General features: G+C 42.0%; 1 protein-coding gene across 3 annotated transcripts in view; it reads left to right on the forward strand.

The window, feature by feature from the left end:
* The window catches only part of cdh20 (cadherin 20), a 282,549-nt gene that overhangs the window by 148,408 nt on the left and 109,902 nt on the right, over positions 1 to 24,239 (forward strand). The gene's annotated exons all lie outside the window — the stretch shown is intronic.

The raw sequence follows: 24,239 nt of genomic DNA on the forward strand, positions 1-24,239 counted from the left end.
TTTATAATAGGTGTAAATGACTATAGTGTTCTCTCACTTATTGCTGAGGTTAGGTTCTAGGACCACCCGCAATAAGTGAAAATCCACGAAGTAAGGGCACTATATTTATTTTAATATTTATACATTATTTTAGTAGTTATACACTATTTAAAGTCTTTATCAACCAATTGTGTGTTGATAAATCGCCTCATTCTCCTCCCGTTGTCACTTGGGCTAGTTTTCTCTCCCTTTGGCTTCTCCTTCCTCCCTTCCTTAAGCTGTAAATTGTAATTTTTTATGATTTATAATAGTATTTTAGAGTTTATTGAAAAACCACAAAACAGCAAATCCGCGAAAAGTGAACTGCAAAGTAGTGAGGGAACACTGTATAGGTAACTTTCTTTATTGTTGTTAATGATTAGAGTATAATAGCTTTTTTATTTCTAAAAGAGTTTAACCCAGGCATGGGCAAAGTAAGGCCAGGGGACCGGATGCAGCCCCCTGGGCACTTACCTCAGGCCCCACCTCATTTTCCCTGTCTTCTTAGCAGAAGGACACAGTGGCCTGCTGCATCCTCTGGAGTGCTCTCAGCCACTGCATGTCTCGCCCTCCTCTTTATGCCAGGAGGACAACCTGGGGATGACCCGGGCCCTGCCCCAACTCCTCCCAGACCCATCCTCTCACAGGCCCTCTTCCTCCCGACCTGGCCCTCTCAATCGGGCCCACAATGTAGCTCTAAGGCAAAAAAGTTTGCCCCATCAAAAGTATGGAAAGCATGGAAGTAAGGTGATCTTCTTTGCAGAGAGGAGGCCTGTCTGTGTTCTATACAACATATAGATTCCTCTATCCCAGGGAATCGAAGCTCATGTCCTAAGATTTTACTGGAATCCATATGGAATTCAATAGAAATGGAGGGAGTATGGAGATGAAAGCAGAAGGGAAGGAGATAAAGAAAAGCAAAGAAACTAGGTTTGATGGGGAAATAAGAAATAGTGCTAACTAAATTCATGTAATTATTTCCTTCTCTTCAAGACTCTAAAAGGGGATAGTAAACTTTTTTTGCTTTGTTTTGGTAATGCAATCTAGGGATGGAAGGAAAAAAATGCTGGTATTCATTTCTTTTTTAAAAAAAAATAGGTTTCTGATGTTCAGTTGGCCACCCAAACTGCAGAGTTTGCACCCTCATCTCCCAACAGAAAATTGGAAACTTGGGATTTCTCATTGTATAGCTCACATTGATTGAGAAGTGACTCCAGAGACTTCCATTCCTTATTGTGAGGTAAACCAGGTTAAATTGATTTAGCCTTTCATGAAGGAACATCACAGGATACCCCAGAGTTTAGGCAAAACTCCAGAAAAGTCCAACACTTTGGACAAAATGTGAAAAGCAAAATGGCACTGATGCAAACTGGTCCAGTCCACACATATTGGCACCACCATCCCCTTTTCCTGGCCATTGTGGGTACCCCATGCTGACCTCAGTAGAGCCACCCACACACCCAGGAAAAATTGGGAGGTTGATCCGGCATTGGTAATGGTTTTGGCCCTGCTGGACTGTATAAACTCTGCTTCACTGTGGTTTGGTGGTTCCGATACCTCCAGGGCCAGTCTGGAGCATTTGTCAGACTGGCCCCACAATAACTTGCTGGTGTAGATGAACCCTTAGGACAAGGCTCTGAGAACTGCAGACCTTGTCTTCAGCCTAGAAGGTGACAGGAGCATGATCTCCAGACCTTGTAGAGTTTCCTGCCAGCCAGGGCTGCAGCCACGTGCCAAAAATCAGCCGACCAAATGGCTACCGTTTCCCCCTTTTATTTGTTTCACTGCTTCTTTCATTCCGGAAGGGGTTGTACTATTCCATGCCATCTGAAAGAAACAAATGAAACAGGATTCGGGCCCAACTCTACAGCTATGTGAAAATTAAGTAAAATTAGGTTTTTTATTATTTTTGGTGGATCTTTTTTTTCTGTTAGAGAGGATTATTTCAAAGATTTCTAGACCAAACAATAGGACAGAAGTAGAAAAAGTACAGACCTCAGAGGCATTATACGGTTGTCAAAACTGTCACGCCCTTCAATTGGGCTTCTAAACTTGCAACCCCTTTTCTTCAGAAGCTTTTCCCTCCAGGGCTAAGGAGAATACCCAAAACAAACTGTCTCTTTAACAAAGAAAAGATTTATATAAAGGTATTTACAAATACAGCAGAGTCCTTGGATTTTTCAGCTGCTTCCACACAATGAATAGTAAACAATAACATTATCTTCAGCAAGATGCCACAGTCTTGTTCTTCAGACGTTGCAACAACAATACACCTCCAGCAACTCCAGCTTGGACAAATCAGCTCCAGCAACTCCAGCTCAGTATTCAACCTCAGATTCCAATATCCAACCTCGAGCTCCAAACTATTTCCAGTCTCCAACCTCAAACTTCCAACCTTGAGTAACATGATGTACTCAGTCTCTATTAGTAGTACTCCATCTCTAACAGGTGGCTTGATGGCTGCTGGCCATATTATTATTATTATTATTATTATTATTATTATTATTATTAAACTTTATTTGTACCCTGCTAGCATCTCCCGAAGGACTCGATGCGGCTTACAAAGGCCAAGGCCTCAACACACAATATAACAATACAAAACAGAAGGCAAATTAAAAACAATTAAAACAGTATAAACAACAAGCAATAAACAATACGCTAAAACACAATAAAACTGGGCTGGGCCAGAGTAATGGGTACAAGATTAAAAGTGCTGATGTAACAGGTGATATATAAGGCTTATAGGGCAAGTGCAGAGTGCAATAGGCGATCTTAGTTCTAATAAAGTGCTTATGGGACTTGGTGTTGGAGATTTCCTATTAATCTGGGAAGGCACATTGGAACAGCCAGGTCTTCAAGTTCTTTCTGAAGACTGCCAATGTAGGGGCCTGTCTGAGATCCTTGGGGAGGGTATTCCAGAGTCAGGGGCCCATCACAGAGAAGGCCCTGTCTCGTGTCCCCACCAACCGCACTTGCGACGCAGGCGGGATCACAAGCAGGGCCTCTCCAGATGACCGAAGTGAGCGCGTGGGTTCGTAGACGGAGATGCGGTCACGGAGGTAGGATGGTCCCAAACCGTTCAGGGCTTTGTAGGTAAGCACCTGCACCTTAAATTGGGCTCGGAAAGTAAATGGCAGCCAGTGGAGCTCCTTGAACAGGAGGGTTGACCTCTCTCTGTAAGGGGCCCCAGTTAACATCCTGGCTGCCGCTCGTTGGACCAGTTGGAACTTCCGAGCCGTTTTCAAGGGCAGCCCCACATAGAGCGCATTACAGTAGTCCAGTCTGGAGATGACCAAGGCATGGACCACCCCGGCCAGATCAGCCTTCGCGAGGTACGGTCGCAGTTGGCGCACGAGTCTCAATTGTGCGAAGGCCCTCCCAGACACCGCCGACGCCTGAGCCTCGAGCGTAAGCGATGAATCCAAGAGGACTCCCAGACTGCGGACCTGTGGCTTCGGGGGGAGTGTAACCCCGTCCAGCACAGGTTGCCACCCTATACCCCGATCAGGTTTACGATCGACCAGGAGGACCTCTGTCTTGTCGGGATTGATCTTCAGCTTGTTCCTCCTCATCCAGATAGACACAGCGGCCAGGCACTCGTCCAGCACCCGAGAGGCCTCCTTGGAATTAGGTGGAAAGGAGTAGTAGAGTTGTGCGTCATCTGCATAGAGGTGACACCCAATTCCAAAACTCCGGATGACCTCTCCCATCGGTTTCATGTAGATGTTAAAGAGCATGGGAGACAGAATAGAGCCTTGCGGGACCCCACAGCTCAAAGGCCAGGGGTCAGAGCAGGCGTCTCCCAGCTTCACCATCTGGGATCGACCCTCCAGGAAGGACCGGAGCCACGACAAAACCGTGCCCCCGAGACCCATCCCAGAGAGTCGTCCCAGAAGGATACCATGATCAATGGTATCGAAAGCCGCTGAGATGTCCAAGAGAACCAACAGGGTCACACTCCCCCTGTCCAGCTCTCTACGGAGGTCATCCACCAAGGCGACCAAGGCTGTCTCGGTGCCGTGACCAGGCCTGAAACCAGACTGTGACTGATCTAGGTAGTTGATGTCATCTAGAAAGCCCTGGAGCTGGGAGGCAACCACCCACTCCAGCACCTTACCCAAGAAAGGGAGGTTGAAGATTGGTCTGAAATTGTTCAGCACCATGGAGTCAAGGGAAACCTTTTTAAGGAGTGGACGAACCACAGCTTGTTTCAGGTAAGATGGAAAAACCCCCTGCTCCAGCGATGCATTAATGATCAACACAAACCAATCAACCAGCCCCTCCCTGGCCGATTTAATTAGCCAAGACGGGCAAGGGTCCAGAACCGACGTGGTTGCCCTCACAGCCCCAAGGACCTCCACCACGGTCTCAGGAAGAACAAGCTTAAAAGAATCCCACAAAATCGGACAAGCAGATGCCTCAATCACCTCCCCTGGCACTGTGGTGGAATTGGAGTCGAGCTCAAGGCGTATCTGAGCGACTTTGTCTGCAAAATGGTGTGCGAAATCGCGACACAGAGTTGCTGGGTCGTCAAAAGTCTCCTCCACCACAGGTGGCTGAAGGAATTCCCCAACGACCCGAAACAACTCCGATGATCTATTTGCTGCAGACGCTATACGGGTAGTCATGTAGGACTCCTTGGCTGCCCGTATAGCCACGGTATACGCCCTAAGAGAGGCTGTAGCCCGTGCTCGGTCGGACACGTCCCGAGAACTCCTCCAAGTGCGCTCTAGCCCCCTCCTCGTATGCTTCATCACAGCCAGCTCCCTGGCGAATCAGGGAGACGGCTTGTCATGACGCAACGTGATGGGGCGTTCGGGAGCGATCGTATCTATCGCCCTGGTCACTTCCCTGTTATAGAGATCACCAGGACGTCGACAGGATCGCCAGGCTCCATGGCAGGAAGGACCCCAAGGTTCCTCAGGAATCCCTCCGGATCCATCAGTCTCCTGGGGCGGACGATCTTAATTTGTCCTTCACTCCTGCGGAGGTTTAGGGTCGCCGAAAGTCTAAAACTGACCAGATAATGATCGGACCATGACACAGGAAGGGTGTTTTGTTCTTCCACTCTGATCATTCCACTGTCCGCCACAAAAACTAGGTCGAGTGTGTGTCCAGCCTGATGGGTAGGACCAGCTATAATTTGTGATAGCCCCATGGTCATCATAGCGGCCATGAAATCCTGAGCTGCACCAGTCAAGGGGGTCTCAGCATGAATGTTAAAGTCTCCCAGCACCACCAGGCGCTGGGAGACCAAGGCCGAATTGGAGACCACCTCTGCTAGCTCAATCAGGGAAACTACTGGGTCGCGGGGTGGGCGGTACACCAGCAGAAACCCCACGCTATCACGGTTCCCCACCCTCAGGTGGACGCACTCAAACCCAGATGCCTGCGGAACAGAGCATCTGACCACGGCGATGGATTGCCGATAGACAACTGCGACCCCTCCTCCGCGCCCCCCCAGCCTGGCCCGCTGATGCACTCCGAAGCCTGGTGGGCACCGCTGAGTGAGATTGTAAGGATCATGACCAAACATACAGTGTTTGGTCATGATCCTTACAATCACTTACCCATTTTCACTTAAGAAATGATATAAAACTCTGACAAGAACCTCCTCCTGAACTATCCCCTTCCAAAATCTGGGGGAAATGGGAGAATGGTTTGATATGCCCCTGATGCCTGATATGGATCATAGGGACTCATCAGAGGGGGCAATTTTAGTGTCCATTCTGTCTTGGTAACGGAGCACCATGCAGGTCATAACATGACGTCACGTGACTTCTGGCAGAGGCCCTGCCCCAAACAACACAGGAGCTGGCCCGTGCTGTGTTGGGTCCAAAGGAGCCAGCACAGGTCCTCACCGGGAGGGCAACACTTTCCACATGTGATGTAGGAAGCATCAGCATGAGGCAGAAGCATGTGAGGCAACAGATTTGCCCCACTTCCCCCTCTGTCCGGCGGTGAGGCCAGGTGAAGCGGGACACTTCGCCTGGCCTTTGTGATGAAATGAATAGAGGCAATTTTATTATGTGGGAACTGTGGCATTTTGTGCCCAGAAGTGGAACTTTTAGCCATAAAAATGACTTCCACCTTGTTTCCTGGATAAAAACAGCTCCCTCCTTGGGTCTTCCATTCCGTAAGGGGTTGTACGGATGGGTCAAGCGAGAAATATCTAGGTAGGCAATTTTTAAAAAAGAAAATTTGAGTGGAGGCATGGCATGGGTCCATTGGTGGGACCAAACCCCTAACCCTTGACAATTGTGTGCAAAAGGCATCTTCTCCCCCACCCCCAGTTCCAATTTCTGGAGTTATTTCTTACATGCTTTCTTCCCTAGCAAAGAGAGTGAGCCTATGTAGGGATAGGATGAGGGACACAAATTCAGAGCTGTGGTGTCCTCAACCTAGCCAGGAAAAAAGGAAGACCAACCAACCTTTTCAGTTTTAGCCATACTTTTTCCCCTTTCCTGTTGCTGTTTTAATCCCTACTCTTTTTAGTGGGAGCCAAATTCATAACATTGGCTCAGGGGCTTTTCCCTTGATTCCATCATAGCATTTCTCGCATTCTGGGGTCATGGCTTTGTGTTTAGGTTGCTTCACCAACACCAAATAGTACAGGCCACATATAAGGAGACTTCTTCTTTGCAACTCTTGTATGAGAAGAGTTTGGAGCCCAACTCTTGCTAATGGAACAATGTACAAAGAATACACACTGCAACAGCAATCATATTCCTAACATAACATCAGAAGTATACAAGCCCAATCCAGAGCGTCTTATGTACATGAACACTTTGTATGATATGAACATCCTCTCTGCCAATGTGTGATATTAATACAGACTGATCTTCATTGAGGTAGAGATATTGGTGTAGGAATTAGCACCAAAAGCACACTGTTCTGGTGCCAGCATTCAACTCGTAGGAGTTCGCTTTGTTGTTCCTGCTGCTGCTGTAGTTCTAAACTATTAATTCCCATGTGTCTAGCTATTTTAATGTTTACCTGTATTTGGAAGTACATTAGCAAAACAATCCACAGGGAGCTTTCCTTTCCAAGACCTTCATTGTCAATGTGTGTGGATTTTGCAAGAACAGATGCCCTCTTATTGCATTCTTCGTGTGCTTAACTACTCTTTATTGCATTGGGGACTGGAAACAAGAAGATCTGAATTGCATTATACTGTACAACAGCAGTTGGAAGAGAGTGTTGACTTCCACTGTGGATTTAGATTGATTGCAATGACACAGAAACTCCCCCATCTTGCATTTTCAGTATAAAGAATTCTTTAGCTCGCTTAACATCAAAGTGCTTCGTCCAAATAAATATCTGAGTGTTATTTTATCTTGGGGCATGCCTTGTTATGTAGGATATAATCAGACTGATATGGTATTGCATATGGAAGTGTGCCCGTTCTTTTGAAATGTGCCTCATAGCAAAAGAAAAGAGGGATATATAACAACGCATGTATTTCTTTGAAGAGAGAGGCAAATTACAATGGCTCAATGGAGCCCTGCTATGCTAATTAAATGTTAGGCTCTACTCTAATCTTGAAATATTGAATAAATATAAAACTGTGGGGAAAAAGTTTTGCTTTCTTGGGAACTCATTTTTAGATTTGAATGCTTTTTTAAACATTAATTTTTACACTTTCCCATTCAGCTGTTAGCAGAGCTTCAGCATAACTACTTATGAAGAACTTGTTACTTACAATTAATTTATTTTCCTCCCATAAAAGGTATAATCATGTTACATTAAAATTCTAAATCACTGTAGCTTATAAGTTACTTTCATAGTTGTGAAGTATAATTAAAACATAAGGAAGAAAAAATCACACTGCCCATGCAGTGTCCTGTGTCTGTTGTGCATGCCCTGTTATGACTACTATAGTTCTTTTTCTATGTACAGAGCCCCTTCCAGAGAGTCGCCATTTTTATCACAAGATACAAAAAATTAAAACAAAATTAAACAATCAAAACATTAAAAGCTAATTAAAACATGCATTATTTAATATGGATGCACAGAGAGAGGGAGAGGAAATGAGAGGGAGAACAACACAACAGTTAGCAAAATCCGATGCATTGTTTAGGTGAGATGGGTCTTATACAGTCATTCATCAAATACCTGTCAAAAGAGAAAAGTCTTTTTCTCTGAAAAGAAAATAGAGGGTACTTGTCTCATTCCTCTGGAAAGAGACTTTCAGAGTCAGGGAGCAGCCACTGAGAAGGCTTATCCTGCATTTCCACCAAATGTAGCGGTGGGAATGGTAGAACAGTCAGAAATGCCTCCCCCCCGCCAAAAAAAAACAGTCTCAAAACACATGCAAGCTCATATAGGGAGGCAGAGCCGGCCCAATATAATTTTCAAGTGTAGGCGAACAGAATTTTGGCGCCCCACCCCCAAAACCTTCGGGGTGAGAAGGGTGGGACACAAGTATGGGAAATAAATAAATAAAATCAGGACAGTAAAAAAAAAACACTCAAAACAAGGGAATTCCAGACATGAAACTATCAGGGCCAGCTAACACCTCCCAACAAAGGATCCCCCCAGGCAGGAAGCAGCCAGGCTTTGAAGCTGCAAGGCCATTCTAAGCTAATCAAGGTGGCCAACTGCAACATCCCCACTTGCCTCAAGTAGACAAGAGTTCTTTCTCCCACCCTGGACATTATTCCACGCATATACAAATCCCACTTGCCTAGTTTTCCAACAAACCTCACAACTTCTGAGGATGCCTGCCACAGATGTGGGCGAAACATCAGGAAAGTGGGCCCAGTGCGGGCCGGAAGGCGGGCCCAGCACGGCCCAGAAGAAGAGGTAGGCCTTCCTGGAGAGCTCGCTTGCTGCCAAACAGGCCTTCCTGTTCGGCGGCAAGCAAGCCCATGGTCCCCGCTGGGGGGGGGCACCTCAACGGCACCCCCGGGAACCATGCGCTCCAAGCGGGGGCTTCATTGTCCTCCATGTTGGGCTGGGCCTGTAAGGAGGTATAGTCCTGCAAATAATCTGCACCTGAGCCATGTCATAACCAGAACCTTGAACTGAACCCAAAAACAGACAGTAGCCAAAGGAGCTGTTGCCACAAGAGAGTTAAAATTGAAAAATAGGATAATCAAAAATGGGCAGCTCATCTTAGAAAACATTTTAAAATAATGAAAGCTCAAAGAAAATTGTGACATCTGTCTACACTTTCATGTCTGGAACCTTGTATGTGTCTCTATTTTAAGCAACCTGCAACAATTCAGTATGATGAAGAGACTTTTAATGCAGTTTACAAGATCATCTGAGTCATGAATTCATGCACTCTAATTAAACTGATCCTCATGCTGATGGCAATAATGTAACTGAAACAAGGATAAGAAGCTTGTCTGTCTTTCATGGCCATTCTCCACATGCAGTAAAACCCAGAAATTACTGGGATAAAGGAGGGGTGTGGTAAAATGATGTTTGGGGAAAGTGCGGACAAAATTGGGTTAACAGCTAAAAAGCACGTATTTAAAAGGTGCACTTCAAACCCGATTCCCACCAAACAAATGTGCACCTTCACATGACTGTATAGCCCTGCAGTCATGGAAAACACCCCCCTGTGTGGACTGCTCCAGCACACGTGTTTTAAAAGCCCCAAACAGCAGATTGAGCTGTCAAGAAATGGAGCCACAGACATACAGCTGGCTAAAGGGTAGCACAACTGGAAAACAATTAGAACTCTTTGCAAGCATTCCGTTCTTTCTTATAATATTAAACAGATCTTGAATTAACAGTTGGATGAAGAGAGAGATAAGAAATATTCTTGGGTGAACATTGGGATCCCCACAAGTGAGCATATGAGATCCAGTGAATTTCATGATTGTATGATCTTAATAATAATAATTATTATTATTGAGAGGCTGGGTGGCCATCTGTTGGGCGTGCTTGGATTGTGTCCTCCATGGCAGAATTGGGTTGGACTGATTTACCACAGTAATTATTTCATATTACAGTAGAATCTCACTTATCCAACATTCGCCTATCCAGTGTTCTGGATTATCCAACACAGTGTGCCTTTTAGTAGTCAATGTTTTTGTAGTCAATGTTTTAAATTCATTGTGATATTTTGGTGCTAAATTTGTAAATACAGTAATTACTACATAGCATTACTGCGCATGGAACTACTTTTTCTGTCCAATTTGTTGTATAACATGATGTTTGGTGCTTAATTTGTATAATCATTACCTAATTTGATGTTTAATAGGCTTTTTCTGAATCCCTTCTTATTATCCAACATATTCACTTATCCAACGTTCTGCCGGCCTGTTTATATTGGATAAGTGAGACTCTACTGTATATTTATAATCTTATATTATCTGTTTAGAACTGGATTATATGAGGCGCCTTCTTCACAGCTGTATAAAATGCACACTGAAGTGGATTATATGGCAGTGTGGAGTCAATCCAGTGCCAAGCAGATAATATAAGATTCTAAATGGGTTATATAGCTGTGTGGAAGGGCCTTGAGTCTACACTGCCATATAATCCAGTGCAAATTAGATAATCTGTGGAAGAGGCCAAAGTGAGGCCTAACTGTGCCTGTCCCCTGGGCTGAGTAGGTTGCTAGGAGATTAAGTGGGCGGAACTTAGCCTTGTAACTGGCAGCAATTGGATAAAAATGATTATTCCTCTCCTTCTAATTAGGACTTTATTTTTCTTTTCTTTTTGTTGTATCAACCTAGAGCCGTGGATGATGGGTTGTGTAGTTTTGTTGTTTTGTCCACTGCCCTGATGCCATCACTCTTTTATATATATAGATATAAATAATGTTCTTCCTATTACTTGCAGTGTAAGAAAGACTTTTTAAAAAAATGAATGAACAGAAGGTAAGAAAAAGAATCCAAAATGCCTTTCTTCCAAACAAACTCCAGGTTAAATCCTTCTCAAAACCAGTTTAGCTACAAACACAATATAACACACCCATCTTTGCAGGGATAGTGTGCAAATACATACCACATGCAGTATTTGTGATTTTGTGATTTGCACTAATGAAAGATGACCACTATGCTTACTGACCTAAATGAGAATGAAATCAACTTGGTAAAATGCACAGCGGTGTAATCTCAGCAAAGTACAAACTTTCTGTCACACTTTTCAGTGTGATGTTGGGGACAAAATACTCATTAAATGGCAGGGCTGGGAAAGTTCCTTCACTGTGACCCCGATTCCCCAAGCTCTACTCTTGGTTCACTCATAAAGTTCTGTGAACAAGGCAGGGCGATTATACAGTAAGTCTCAGATAGAACAGGGATGTAAAGATTTTGTTGTTATATGCCTTCAACTCTGAATTATGGCAATCCTCCTATGGGGTTTTCTTGGCAAGATTAATTCAGAGGAATTTTGCCATTGCTGTCCTCTAAGACTAAGATTGAACTAGTCTAAGGTTACCCAGTCCATGGTTGAGTTGGAATTTGAACCCTCATTGGCTTGAAGTCTAATTCAATACTCAATCCATTATGCCATGCTGGCCCCAAATAAGATATAGTCAGTGAAATAAAGGTTTTTCCTGATACTAGCGTTGTCTTGAATAAATTAAAGACTGGAATGAAGATATGCCTTTCTTCATACCAGTTTCCCCACTTCTCTGAGACATCTCCACACAGAAACATTATTTCCCATTATGTTAATCAAAATATGCATGCAAACAAACACAAAAGAAGCAAGCACAAAAGGATGCAAGAAATCCATCCAAATGATTTCACACACACATACATGAAAAGGTGGAATAAATCCCTCCACAAAAACTTTTGTGAGAAGGAATACTCCTTTCTCCCTTGTGAGAAGGAACACTCTGGAGTTTGTTGTTGTTGTTGTCCTCTGATGAAAGTAAAATAAAAAAACACATTGTCTCTGATCTGGAAGCGCTCAGTTTGTAGATGTTTTGTGTTTTGATTCAGTTTTAACAGAGATAGAATCTGTGCTTGCAGAAGCAGGCAGCTTTTTAAATAAATTCTCTACTAATGATGATCACAGTGTGAACCAACATATTAAAATGGTTAACAATTATCTTTATAGTTATAATACATTCAAATTATTTCTCCAGTATGCTTTCTTGCTAGTCCCAAATTTGCATTTCTAACACTGATTCTTAAGCTTATATGCATATCCTTGTTTTGTGAGCGAGTCAGAAAATACAGTAGAATTTTACTATGGACAAAGCCACTAGTTTTACTTACCCTTGTCCCCGCTTAAACCTTACCTTAAGGGAATAATTAATCTTAATTTTTAATCTTTTTATTCTGTACTTGCACAACTACCAAGGAGTGGGTTGGTAGGCTAGTAGGCCAGGATGCCTTGTTTTTACATGGTTTTACTGTTTTACATGATTTTACTGTATGTATGGGAAAGGGTGTACGTTTTGTATGTTTTACATGTTTTGATATGGTCAAAACTGACTAATCAATAAAGAGTTGTTGTTTTCTGCTGTTTTCTGCTGTCAGTAGAGTCTCACATATCCAACATAAATGGGACGGCAGTATGTTGGATAAGCAAATATGTTTGATAATGAGGCATTAAGGAAACGCCTATTAAACATCAAATTAGTTTATGATTTTACAAATTAAGCTCCAAAACATCAGGTTATACAACAAATTTGGCAGAAAAAGTAGTTCAATAAGCAGTAATGCTATGTAGTAATTACTGTATTTACAAATTTAGCACCAAAATATCATGATGTATTGAAAACATTGACTACAAAAATGCGTTGGATAATCCAGAATGTTGGATAACCGAGTGTTGGATAAGTGAGACTCTACTGTAATATTCCTCTGTCAACTTTCAGTTTAATCGCTTGGTCAAAATTAGCCGGTATGTTAGGAAAACAGAATTTCTACCAAATTGCAAAGTCCTAGAAAAAAACAATTCATACATACATCCCATGGTCCGGATGTGGCCCGCAAAGCCTTATCCGCAGCCGACGGGCAGGACTAGTCTTCCCCTTCACCAGTCGCCTCCTTGCATGACTGCATGCCTGCCAAGAAAGATCCTCTTGCCACCAGGTGCATGGGTGGGTGAAGGCTCATTCACCCATGTGCTAACCAACAAGAACTGTGGGACCCACCCATTCACCTTTCCCCTCCAAGTGAAGAGGCAGGTGGCTTCACAAACCTACACACTTCCGCAGCTATGGAGGCTTGTCTTGCCTGGCCTCTGTAGCTTAAAGATAAGAGGTGAGCAGGTGGGTGAGAGCTGAGCTGGCAAAGGAGAAGCCCAGATCCTTCTCCAACCACACACCATTTCCATGGGAATGACGTGAGGCTGAGGAAGAGCCAATGCTTCCCCTTCAGCAGGGAGGGAGGGAGAATGAGTGGCCTGAAGAACTGTTTAAAAAATATTGGTCCTTGTTCCATCCACATTGACCATTTAGGTCAGTTGATTTGGACTACCATCATATATTGAGATCAACATTATATTATATTGAGCCAAGACAAAAATCTACTGCATAACATAAAATAAAGTGTGTATTTTGGAACTATATAATAATAATAATAAATAATAAACTTTATTTTTATATCCCGCCCCATCTCCCCGAAGGGACTCGGGGCAGCTCACAACAAGGACAAGCCCGAACAACAACAACATATTTAACATAAACTTAAAACATTCCAACAATACACAAAATAAAATAATGGACAAATACATTAAAATCCAAGCAGATAAAATCAGAGTAATTAAAAGCAACCCATTATATATAATTATATAAACAAGTTTTTACTTGGAAAAGAAATAAGCAAGAGTTAGCTGAGAAACCTGCACTGTATTTACTACATTCAACATCAAGGCCACACCTGAATCAACAAAGTACAATTCATGACTGCAAAGAGAAAAGCCAAGGGACAGTGATAACAAGCCATTTAATATTTAATACCTACAGAACTGTGTCTAAATTACATTTATAATGTACCCATACAAATGGAAATAATTAAAATAAACACTACATAGAAGACATAAGACTGAAGATGCAAGAGACTGAAATACAGGCACATTAAAAAAAGGTAAAGTTTCCCCTGACGTTAAGTCCAGTCATGTCTGACTCTGGGGGTTGGTGCTCATCTCCATTTATAAGCCGTTGTCCGTAGACACCTCCAAGGTCATGTGGCCGGCATGACTGCATGGAGCGTCCTTACCTTCCTGCCGGAGCAGTACCTATTGATCTACTCACATTGGCATGTTTTCAAACTGCTAAGTTGGCAGAAGCTGGAGCTAACAGCGGCCGCTCACGCCGCTCCCGGGATTTGAACCTGGGACCTTTCGGTCTGCAAGTTCAGCAGCTTAGTGCTTTAACACACTTCGCCACCGGGGCTCCTTAACAGGCACATTAGGAAGGGAAAAAACTACAATAGAAAAAGGATTACGACCAAACAATTGTGCCATCTTGAAGGACTAAGTAATTTCTGGACATAGACATTATATATTTAAATATGAAAAAAGAAGAACATCAGCTGAAATACCAGTTAAAATGGGAGATTTAAATCAGAAGATTCTGGCAGAGATTCAAGCAATGAGAGATCAGTTCATCCATATCTTAGTAGAAATTAAGAATGAAGTGATAGCAGAACTGAAAGAAGTGGGACAATCATTTACTCAGATGAGAACTGACATGAAGACAATGGTGCATCAAGTACAAGAACCGGTGGGAAGAACAGCAATGTTGGAAAGACATTTTGGAGAAAAACAGAAAAAAAAACAGAACATCCAGTGGATTTAATTACACCAATAGAAGCAAGAGAAGGAAAACTAGGCTTGAGATTTCATGACATAAAGGAAGGAAAAGATGAAAATACAGTAGAGTCTCACTTATCCAAGCTTCGCTTATACAAGCTTCTGGATTATCCAACGCATTTTTGTAGTCAATGTTTTCAATATATCATGATATTTTGGTAGTAAATTCGTAAATACAGTAATTACAACATAACATTACTACGTATTGAACTACTTTGTCTGTCAAATTTGTTGTATAACATGATGTTTTGGTGCTTAATTTGTAAAATCATAAGGTAATTTGATGTTTAATAGGCTTTTCCTTAATCTCTCCTTATTATCCAAGATATTTGCTTATCCAAGCTTCTGCCAGCCCGTTTAGCTTGGATAAGTGAGACGCTACTGTATATATAAATGGAAGTTTATCACTTTGGCAAGTTTCATGGGAGGAAAGGAGGTGGACCTGGAGGAGGATTTGGATCAAGTGTATGGAGTTATATCTTTACACTTTAGAGAGAAACACTGTGTACCAGAGTCAGTAATGAAGGCCAGGAAGTTTTGCAGAAGAAACAGATTTGAATTAGAAAAATCACTAAATGCAGGAAGCAAGGAGGATGCAACATTAGAGAAAGGAGGGGAAGAAGGCAAAGGGATAGTGACAAGTGGCAAAGGAGGGGGGGGAAAGAAAAATTTAAAAAGCACATGGATAGTGAAAGTTTTTGGAATGAGGGATGTGGATAAATCAGCAATGATTATTAGGGAGGAAATAGATATGAACTTTGTTAAGGAATGGGAACTACATTTGAACTTTTTTGGGGGGGTGGAAGAAAAAGCATTTTAGAATAGGCTCCATAATTTGAGCTTTGTTAGAATGTTTGCTTGTAATGTTTAGATGATGATTCTTGTGCTAGAGCAGTGGTTCACAACCTTTTTAAATCAGGGCCCACTTTGAACAGGGACCACTTAACCAGGGATCACTCTCCAACATTAGTACCAAAAGGGTTGCTAATCAGTTTTTGATCAACTTTAGATTCAGTTTGGTTATTTGGGGTTTTGATTCAGAAAACTGCATCGGATAGACCTCATCAGCTCTAGTTTCTGATACAGAACATATGCCATCCAATAGTTACCATCTGCTCGCCCACAGAAAACCATATTTAATAATATAGAGCTGATGTGATCTATCCAATGCGATGGTCAGCTCTGTGGAAAGGAGCAGAAATAAAATAAACAAATTAAATAACTAAAGAGGGAGGTTCGCAGACCAAATTTTCGTTCTCACGGCACACAGGTTGAGTACTACTGTGTTAGAGGGAAGTATGGGTGAATGTCTTACTGGGAAAGAAGGATAAAGTTGTATTTGAATGTCTTCAACCCAAAGGATGGGAGGTCACGGCAGTGGGAGGGAAATAGTGCAATGGGGAACAATTGTTGTAGGCACTGTTCTGAAGTATATGTGTTTTATGCATACTTATGCATAAGTATAAGTATGCATGGGGGAAGGAGGGGAAGCAATCATACCAGTGATTTGTATTTGATCTTGATTAAAATGTAATTTCCACAATATGATTGTTAAAAAGGTTTGGGAATCTCATATACACACACACACACACACACACACACACACACACACACAGAGGCCTGTAGCCGGGGGGAGGGGGGATTAGGGGTTCAAAGCACCCCCGACATTCTTCAGGTTAAAAAAAAACCTGGTTTACTCATGAATTTTAACTGGTTAACCATATCCCCATGCTAAGTCTATGAGATGCAAAAAATTAAGAGTCCCTCCAGGCACTATCTCAAGCAGATATTGACAGGTCTGTAGCCGGGGTGAGGGGGGGGGCCTTAGGGGTTCAACCTCCCCCCCCCCCGCCAAATTTTCAAAACCCCCTCCGAAATGTTTTTCTGGCTACGGTCCTATATATATATATATATATATATATATATATATATATATATGTATATGAGATTCACACAGACACACACATATATATAGGCCCTTTAGGAAGGCCTGCACTAGAAAATAAACAAACAAGTAGCTAGAGTGTATTCAAGGTAGCTTATTTGTAATTCATTTACAGGCAAAAGAAAAGACCATAAAATTAAAGAATAAGGAAAGCAAATAATTTAACCTTACAAAGAACTACATATTTGTAAAATATCTATTATGGGGTGTTTTTTTAACTCAGTACTAGGCCAGAATATTAAAGAAGGTTAAGGACTTTCTATTTTCCAGAAGCCATTCCCTGCCACCCACCTTTTCCCTAATTGCACATTTTAAAATACATGAGGGATTTTTTTTTAAAAAAAAAATGTTGTACCTTGCAGGAAACTTCACATTAGAAGATCTGTGACATGTCAAAGACAGAATAGTGGGATTAAAAATAATGAATATATTCAATACTAATCTCATTGGCAGTTGTCATATTTTCAATTGTTGCCCATTCAACTCTTGATCCCAGTATAACTGATATTATTTCTATGTGACTGCATAAATTTCTCTCCACCCTCTATAATATTCATGGTTGAATATTTCTAAAGCCCACTAGGCTGGAAAATCATAAGGACTGTAATTTAGGGTCATCATTACCCATGCATGGCCATTTGAATTAATCAGGCTTTATATGTTGCTGTGTTTCAGAAACCTGTAAAGCTGATTTGACAATAGACAAAAGAAGGTAGGAAACTAAGGCTGGATGAAGACATTCTGCTGCCTGAATCAAATGGCAAAACAGAGGTTAAGCAAAGTACGCGTAACAGCTAAATCTTACTTAAACCTTAGTGATGTGACAGTGGTTGCTACCGTAACATAGGACCGCAAGATGCCTTAGGGAGCACAGGACACAATTCTGTCCTCCAAAATATGTCTTCCATTTGTCATCCTTATGCATCTGACACCTAGGGTGACAGTCCCCTCTATTTCTTAGTAACGTAGCTCTGATATGTATGCACCTGAGATAATAATGGTATTATTTTATCATCTCATCTTCAACTCTCTTAAAATATTACACCATGTAACATGATTTTTTTTCTGGATTATAAATGTCATTTCCTAATCAGTTCTATCATAAAAAAAACATGAAAAACGTTTATTAAACTGCAAAAAAATAGTCACAAAAATGAAGTTTCTGGAGTATAGCAACTACTTTCAAAGAAAGCACCTCACAATGAAAAAAAGAAATAACCCTTTCATAGCAGGAACAGATAATTTTTTCCAATTTTTCTTACATAGTGTTATCTGTGTTCCTCATGACAGTTCAACTTTTTGCTGTGAAATCCATCTGCATTTTCTTCAGCAGTATCATTTTAATCATTAAGCAAAGTGGCATCATACATACAACAGTAGATCATTTCTTTGCTATTTTCACAATTGGATACGCAATTTACTATCCAGGGAAATGGCTCCACGGAACAATTCACTCGAAGGAATGTTATAGCTGGAAGCCTATATCTGATTCCCTGGGAGGAAGAGTCATTGAGAACTTTGGGAAATAGGGGCATGAAAGGTGCAAGTTATGGGGAAATATGTCAATGTAAGGAGGTAATAATTCACTTTTCACGTTAATACTTTGAATTACTTCAGTGCCTATACATGCGTGTACATGTGGCGGGAAGGTAACGACGCTCCATGCAATCATGCCAGCCACATGACCTTGGAGGTGTCTATGGACAACGCCGGCTCTTCGGCTTAGAAATGGAGATGAGCACCAACCCCCAGAGTCAGACATGACTGGACTTAACGTCAGGGGAAACCTTTACCTTTACTTACATTTTAATGTATAGGACAAATCTTGAGTTCAGAGACATCACAATAATTTATGGTGACAATTTAGAGTATGTCTGAAAGGTTGGTGATATTGGTACTAACATACCCTAGTTCCATCTACATTGACCGTTTAGGTCAATGTGGTGTTGGGTTAACCCGCAAGTTGTCACAAAAGGCATGTAAGCTGATTTGAATTAATTAACCTGGGGAAAACTACTTAATATGGTTACAAGGGAAAGCCCAAATCCTGCACCAGTTGGTTAGTCAAGACAGATGCCCTCCTGCCACCAAGGTGGCTCAGGAAGACCTTACTGGGCTGCAATGTGGGATAGAATCCATGTTTTCAATGCTGATTCCATCCTGCATTATGTTTCTGCGTAGAGTCATACTGAGGCTGAATCTACACTGCCCTATATCTCAAGATCTGATCCCAGATTATCTGCTTTTAACGGGATTATGAGTCTACACCAGGGGTCCTCAAACTTTTGAAGTGGAGGGCCGGTTCATGGTCCCTCAGACTGTTGGCAGGACAGACTGTGATGAAATAGTCCAAAATCAGGATTGTTGTTGTTGTGTGCCTTCAAGTCATTTCAGAGTTAGGTCAACTCTAAGTCTAAAGTTTAGGACAGAGGCCAGGGCCATGGGTCTTAGTTTGGGGACCCCTGATCTAGACGATCTCATAAGACCATAGGTAAGCAAAGAGACCTCCAAAGACCATCTAGGTGGTCTCATAAGACCATAGGTAAGGAAAGGGACCCTCAAAGGCCATCTAGATGATCTTATCAGGCCACCAGAAGACCATAGATAAAGAAAGGGACCTCAAAGACCATCTAGATGGTTTCATAAGACCAAAGGTAAGGAAAGTGACCTCCAAAAGCCATCTAGATGGTCTCATAAGGCCGTAACTAAGCAAAGAGACTTTCAAAGACCACCTAAATGATCTCATAAGATCATAGGTAAGCAAAGAGACCAGGTAGACTTAGGTCAACCCTAATTCTAAAGTTTAGGACAGGGGCTGGGTCAATGACCTTGGAGGGCCGCATCCGGCCCCCGGGCCTTAGTTTGGGGCCCCCTGGTCTACACTATGAAATAATCTGGAATAAGAAGATAATCTGGGATCAGATCCTTGAATATAGAGCAGTGTAGATCCAGCCTTAGTTTCATTACATTATAAACTACTTTACGGTACAGCCAACTAGTGCCCTGACTTACAGATACTAAGGAGTGAATTTGGGATCTTTTGGATGTGCTCTTCATTGCTCCTTGAGTCCAAAATGAATGCATTTAGCTCCAGTGAAGATTTATGAGAGTTTGATTCAAATCCCCTGAGGAGCCCAGGCACCATCTGGCTGAGGTTGGGCAGTCATGAAAAGAAGGATCAGCTGTGGATTCCCAGATTTCCAGCAAAATGCTAGAATGTAATGGCGAAAGACTAGAAGGCTAACAACTCTTCTCTTTCTCCTGCTGTCCAACTGAATGGTCCCTAGATACCTTCCTGCCACCTTGGGGCTACTTAATTCATTTTGAAGGTACAACTCAAAACTACCAAAGAGCATTGTGCATCCAGAAAACATGTCAGCCCAGTATAATATGTCCTGGTGGAGTTGTGTGTTGTGCCAGTATAACAGCTGGATCTCTGGCAATAAATAATAAAATAAATCACCTCCACCTTCAACCCACAAATGGAGAGAAGGAGACTCCACCATGCCCCAAGGCAGTGGAATATGCTGCCTAAGAGTGTGGTAAAGTCTCCTACTCTGGGGATTTTTCTAGCAAAAGCTTGATGTCTACCTTTCATGTTGTATTTCCTTGCATGGAGGGGGTTGGACTGGATTCTAGGTATGACACAGCATGGCTTCAACTTGTGAGCTCAGTTTACCTCTAGTCATTTATCCCAGTTAGGAATTCACCCTGTGCCATAGGCTTCCTAATTGAATCATCTATTTGTCCCTTAAAACTGGACTTCTATAATCCTTTATATCCAAGATCTAAAATTACCCAGCTCTCCTACTTCAGGAAGATGGTGGTGGCATGTAGTATTAGGTCTGATATCTCATCTTCTGTCTTAAAAACATGCACACACAAAGGCTGGATCTACATTGCCCTATATCCCAGGACCTGATCCCAGATTATCTGCTTTGAACAGGATTATATGATTCTACACTGCCATATAATCTAGTTCAAAGCAAATAATGTGGATTTTAGATAGCAGTGTAGTTGGGGCCAAATATTCCCTAGAATCAGATCTTATTCAAGAGGATAGAATAAGAACCCACCCAGGCAGCTTTATGATACTGGTTAGCTGTTCAACCTGCCATTGAAATCTGATTCTGAGTGTATATCTGTATCTATAGAATTAATGCCAATTGACACCACTTTAACTACCATGAAATCATAGGAGTTGTAGTTTGGTGAGACACCAGCACTTGGCACAGAATAATAATAATAATAATAATAATAATAATAATAATAATAATAATAATAATAATAATACTTTATATTTCTATCCCGCCTCCATCTCCCTGCAGGGACTCGGGGCGGCTGTATAGACAACATTTTCCAACAGATAAAACGAACACATTCAAACCATAATAATACAATATAACACAATAATAAAACTGTAAAATACTAAAATGATAAAATGCTAAGACCATTTAAGATACAGTGCGGCTGTCTTGCAATGTAATTCACTGTAATAGAAGGCTGAAGACTTTGTATTTCTATAACTCTCATGATTCTATAGTATTGAGCCATGGCAGTGAAAGTGGTGTCAGACTATTAATTCTACAGCGTGGTTCTATGACCTAACCTACTTTTATTTACTGAGTGCATTGTACCCCGGTGTTGCAATGTAATCAGGAGCCCCGGTGGCAAAGTGTGTTAAAGCACTGAGCTGCTGAACTTGGAGACCGAAAGGTCCCAGGTTCAAATCCCGGGAGTGGAGTGAGCACCCGCTGTTAGCTCCAGCTTCTGCCAACATAGGAGTTCGAAAGCATGCTAATGTGCGTAGATCAATAAGTATCGCTCCGGCGGGAAGGTAACGGCACTCCATGCAGTCATGCCGCCCTCATGACCTTGGAGGTGTCTACGGACAACGCCAGCTCTTCAGCTTAGAAATGGAGATGAGCACCAACCCCCAGAGTCAGACATGACTGGACTTAATGTTTTACTTACATTGCAACCCATGGCCCAAGAAGATAGGCACAATGTTGCTTGGATGTTTGTTTCCTATGCAACTAGTTTGCACATTACTGTTTTAGTTATATGCCAGGTTGAAAGACCCTTCCCTTGAGAACACCTTGCATTGTGCACAAACTTCATGTAATCCTTGAGAACTGCTCTTGAGATGTCAGTGTTGCCTTGAAATACAGTTTAAAACACTTATGCTGTTAAAAGAAAAAAAAGAAATGAAATCCACACGGGAGTTGTATGTATATATTTTGAATGTGCTTTCAGACAAGTGAGGTTATACAATGCTAGTCTTTAGAGGGGAAAAACAAATCTGGGGTAGAGCATACTCGCCTTGAAACATATTATGAGTGCTTATAATTTACAACCCTGACCGGGTCAGTTGTATGTTACCTCACACATCTTTTCTCTGGAGTGGGGCCACTGCTAACTGGAAGGAACAAAATCTTGCCGTTTTTATGTGCCGATTTTTGTGGTGGCATTTGAAGCTTTGGGAACAGCATTTTTACAGCATTAGGATCGTTCTGGGACGAATGGGGTTGAGGTGTCTTTATTTCCTTTTGCTTTATTCTTTTAGCCTGAAAGACTGCTGTGAAGGCCATGGACTCATATTTCATATTCCCAGAGGCTCTTTGAAGCCTGGATATAAGAACAGGGTAGATAGTTCTGTAGCATCTTAGATAGTTATACATACACCAGAAGTCCCTTTATTTCTTTTCCCAGTTTGATTTCACAGACCGCAGAAAATGTTCTTTATCTTGCTGGCTAATAGTATTCCTTCATGGAGTCGAGGCAATCAGCAAGGTCAGGACCGGATAGTATAGATGTCACTTCTGGCTAGCAGTTATAAATGTCAACTCCAAGAAAAGATAAATTAGCCCTTGGGTTACCACATATTGCAACACCGCAGGACGAGGACGAACTAGTAACAAACTTTGGATAGCAGTTCTTACACCTGCCCTACATATAAATGTAAATGCATGAAATCAAAAGTCAATACATATGCTGTACTTCAACACTCAGTTGTACTTGGAGGTTACAAGGATGTGATATACTGCTGACAGGCTGACAATTTGGGAAATAGAAGCCATTTTTCCCCTACCTTTCTGCTGCACTTCCTTTTAAAAAGAAAACTGTTCCAGCTTTGAAATTAGGCTTGCCAATCTGTGAAACATCAAGGCAGAAGCTAGCATTGTTTCTCCTGGCTGCTTCTCCTTCCCCAGCCCTGTCTCCCATTTATTCACCCATCCTTTGGGTGGTAAACAGGGAAGCAAATGGCAAAGAATTTGTAGCGGCGCCGTCCTTAGCATAGTTAGGATTTCTGAGGTTGTCTTCTGGCACATTTTAAAATGTTATGCATCACTCTTCTGGACTGATTTTCAGACTCGTTTGATGTTAATGTCAATTTAGCAAAACCATTCAGACTAATCTAATCAATTCTTTATTCCTTCACTGAGTATTAGATGTATGAAATGCCTCTTTAAAATATGCTCACCCTAATTTCTGAATACACATTATGCTTCAGAGTTATTACAGCAGCAAAGCTAATTTATAGTTAATCAGATGAGCAATTAAGCCTTTTTTCTAAAAGAGGGAAAAATCTCACCTGGCATATGGTTTATCTTGAGTTTCTTCCTTATGCTAGTTGGGGTGTGTTTTATCGGTTTTCAAGGCAGCTTTTGGCTTTCAAAGTGTTTTTGATTGTAATTAATGCTAGAACGTCACACTATAAAAGGTTCCCTTAAATTAATACAGTTAGGTAAAGGTAAAGATTTTCCCGACATTAAGTCTAGTCGTGTCTGACTCTGGGGGGGGGGGGGGGGGGGTGCTCATCTCCATTTCTAAGCCGAAGAGCTGGCGTTGTCTGTAGACACCTCCAAGGTCATGTGGCTGGCATGACTGCATGGAGCGCTGTTATCTTCCCCCCGGAGCAGTATTTATTGATCTACTCACATTTGTATGTTTTCAAACTGCTAGGTTGACAGAAGCTGGGGCTAACAGCGGGAGCTCACCCCACTCCCTGTATTTGAACCACCAACCTTTCGGACAGTAAATTCAGCAGCTCAGCAGTTAAACCTGCTGTGCCACCAGCAGCTCCTAATACAGTTATGGATGGCAAATAGTAACCAGATTCTTTCATAACTATTTTTCAGAATTATACTTGAATGTGGGGCTTTTGTTTCTTCTTCATGAAAGAGACTTGGCTCCTTCTCCTTTGAAGATATATGAAAGAAATAAATGGAAGACTCATTCATAACATGGAAGGGAAAAGAACTATCTCTCAGGCCGGTTATCCATAGGCACTAAATCCAAGTTCGGGTGTGGATTAAAGTGATCCAGTTCTGCTGCAGAGCACCTACACATTTGCCCCAGGAACCAGTTTGAGGTTGGAATGGTGGCCACAGTATTTCACTGATCAAAACTCAACCTAGGAATGTTTTTATTTTCTTACCCAGTCTGTTGTAATGCACTAATGTGCATCACCATGACTGTCAAAGACTATAGCAGGCCCCAGGAAATTAGAACAAAGGGTAAAAAGCAAATGTTCCTATGG

The sequence above is a fragment of the Anolis carolinensis genome, chromosome 4, assembly GCF_035594765.1.
Source record: "Anolis carolinensis isolate JA03-04 chromosome 4, rAnoCar3.1.pri, whole genome shotgun sequence".
In the NCBI taxonomy this organism is placed as follows: Eukaryota; Metazoa; Chordata; class Lepidosauria; order Squamata; family Dactyloidae; genus Anolis; species Anolis carolinensis.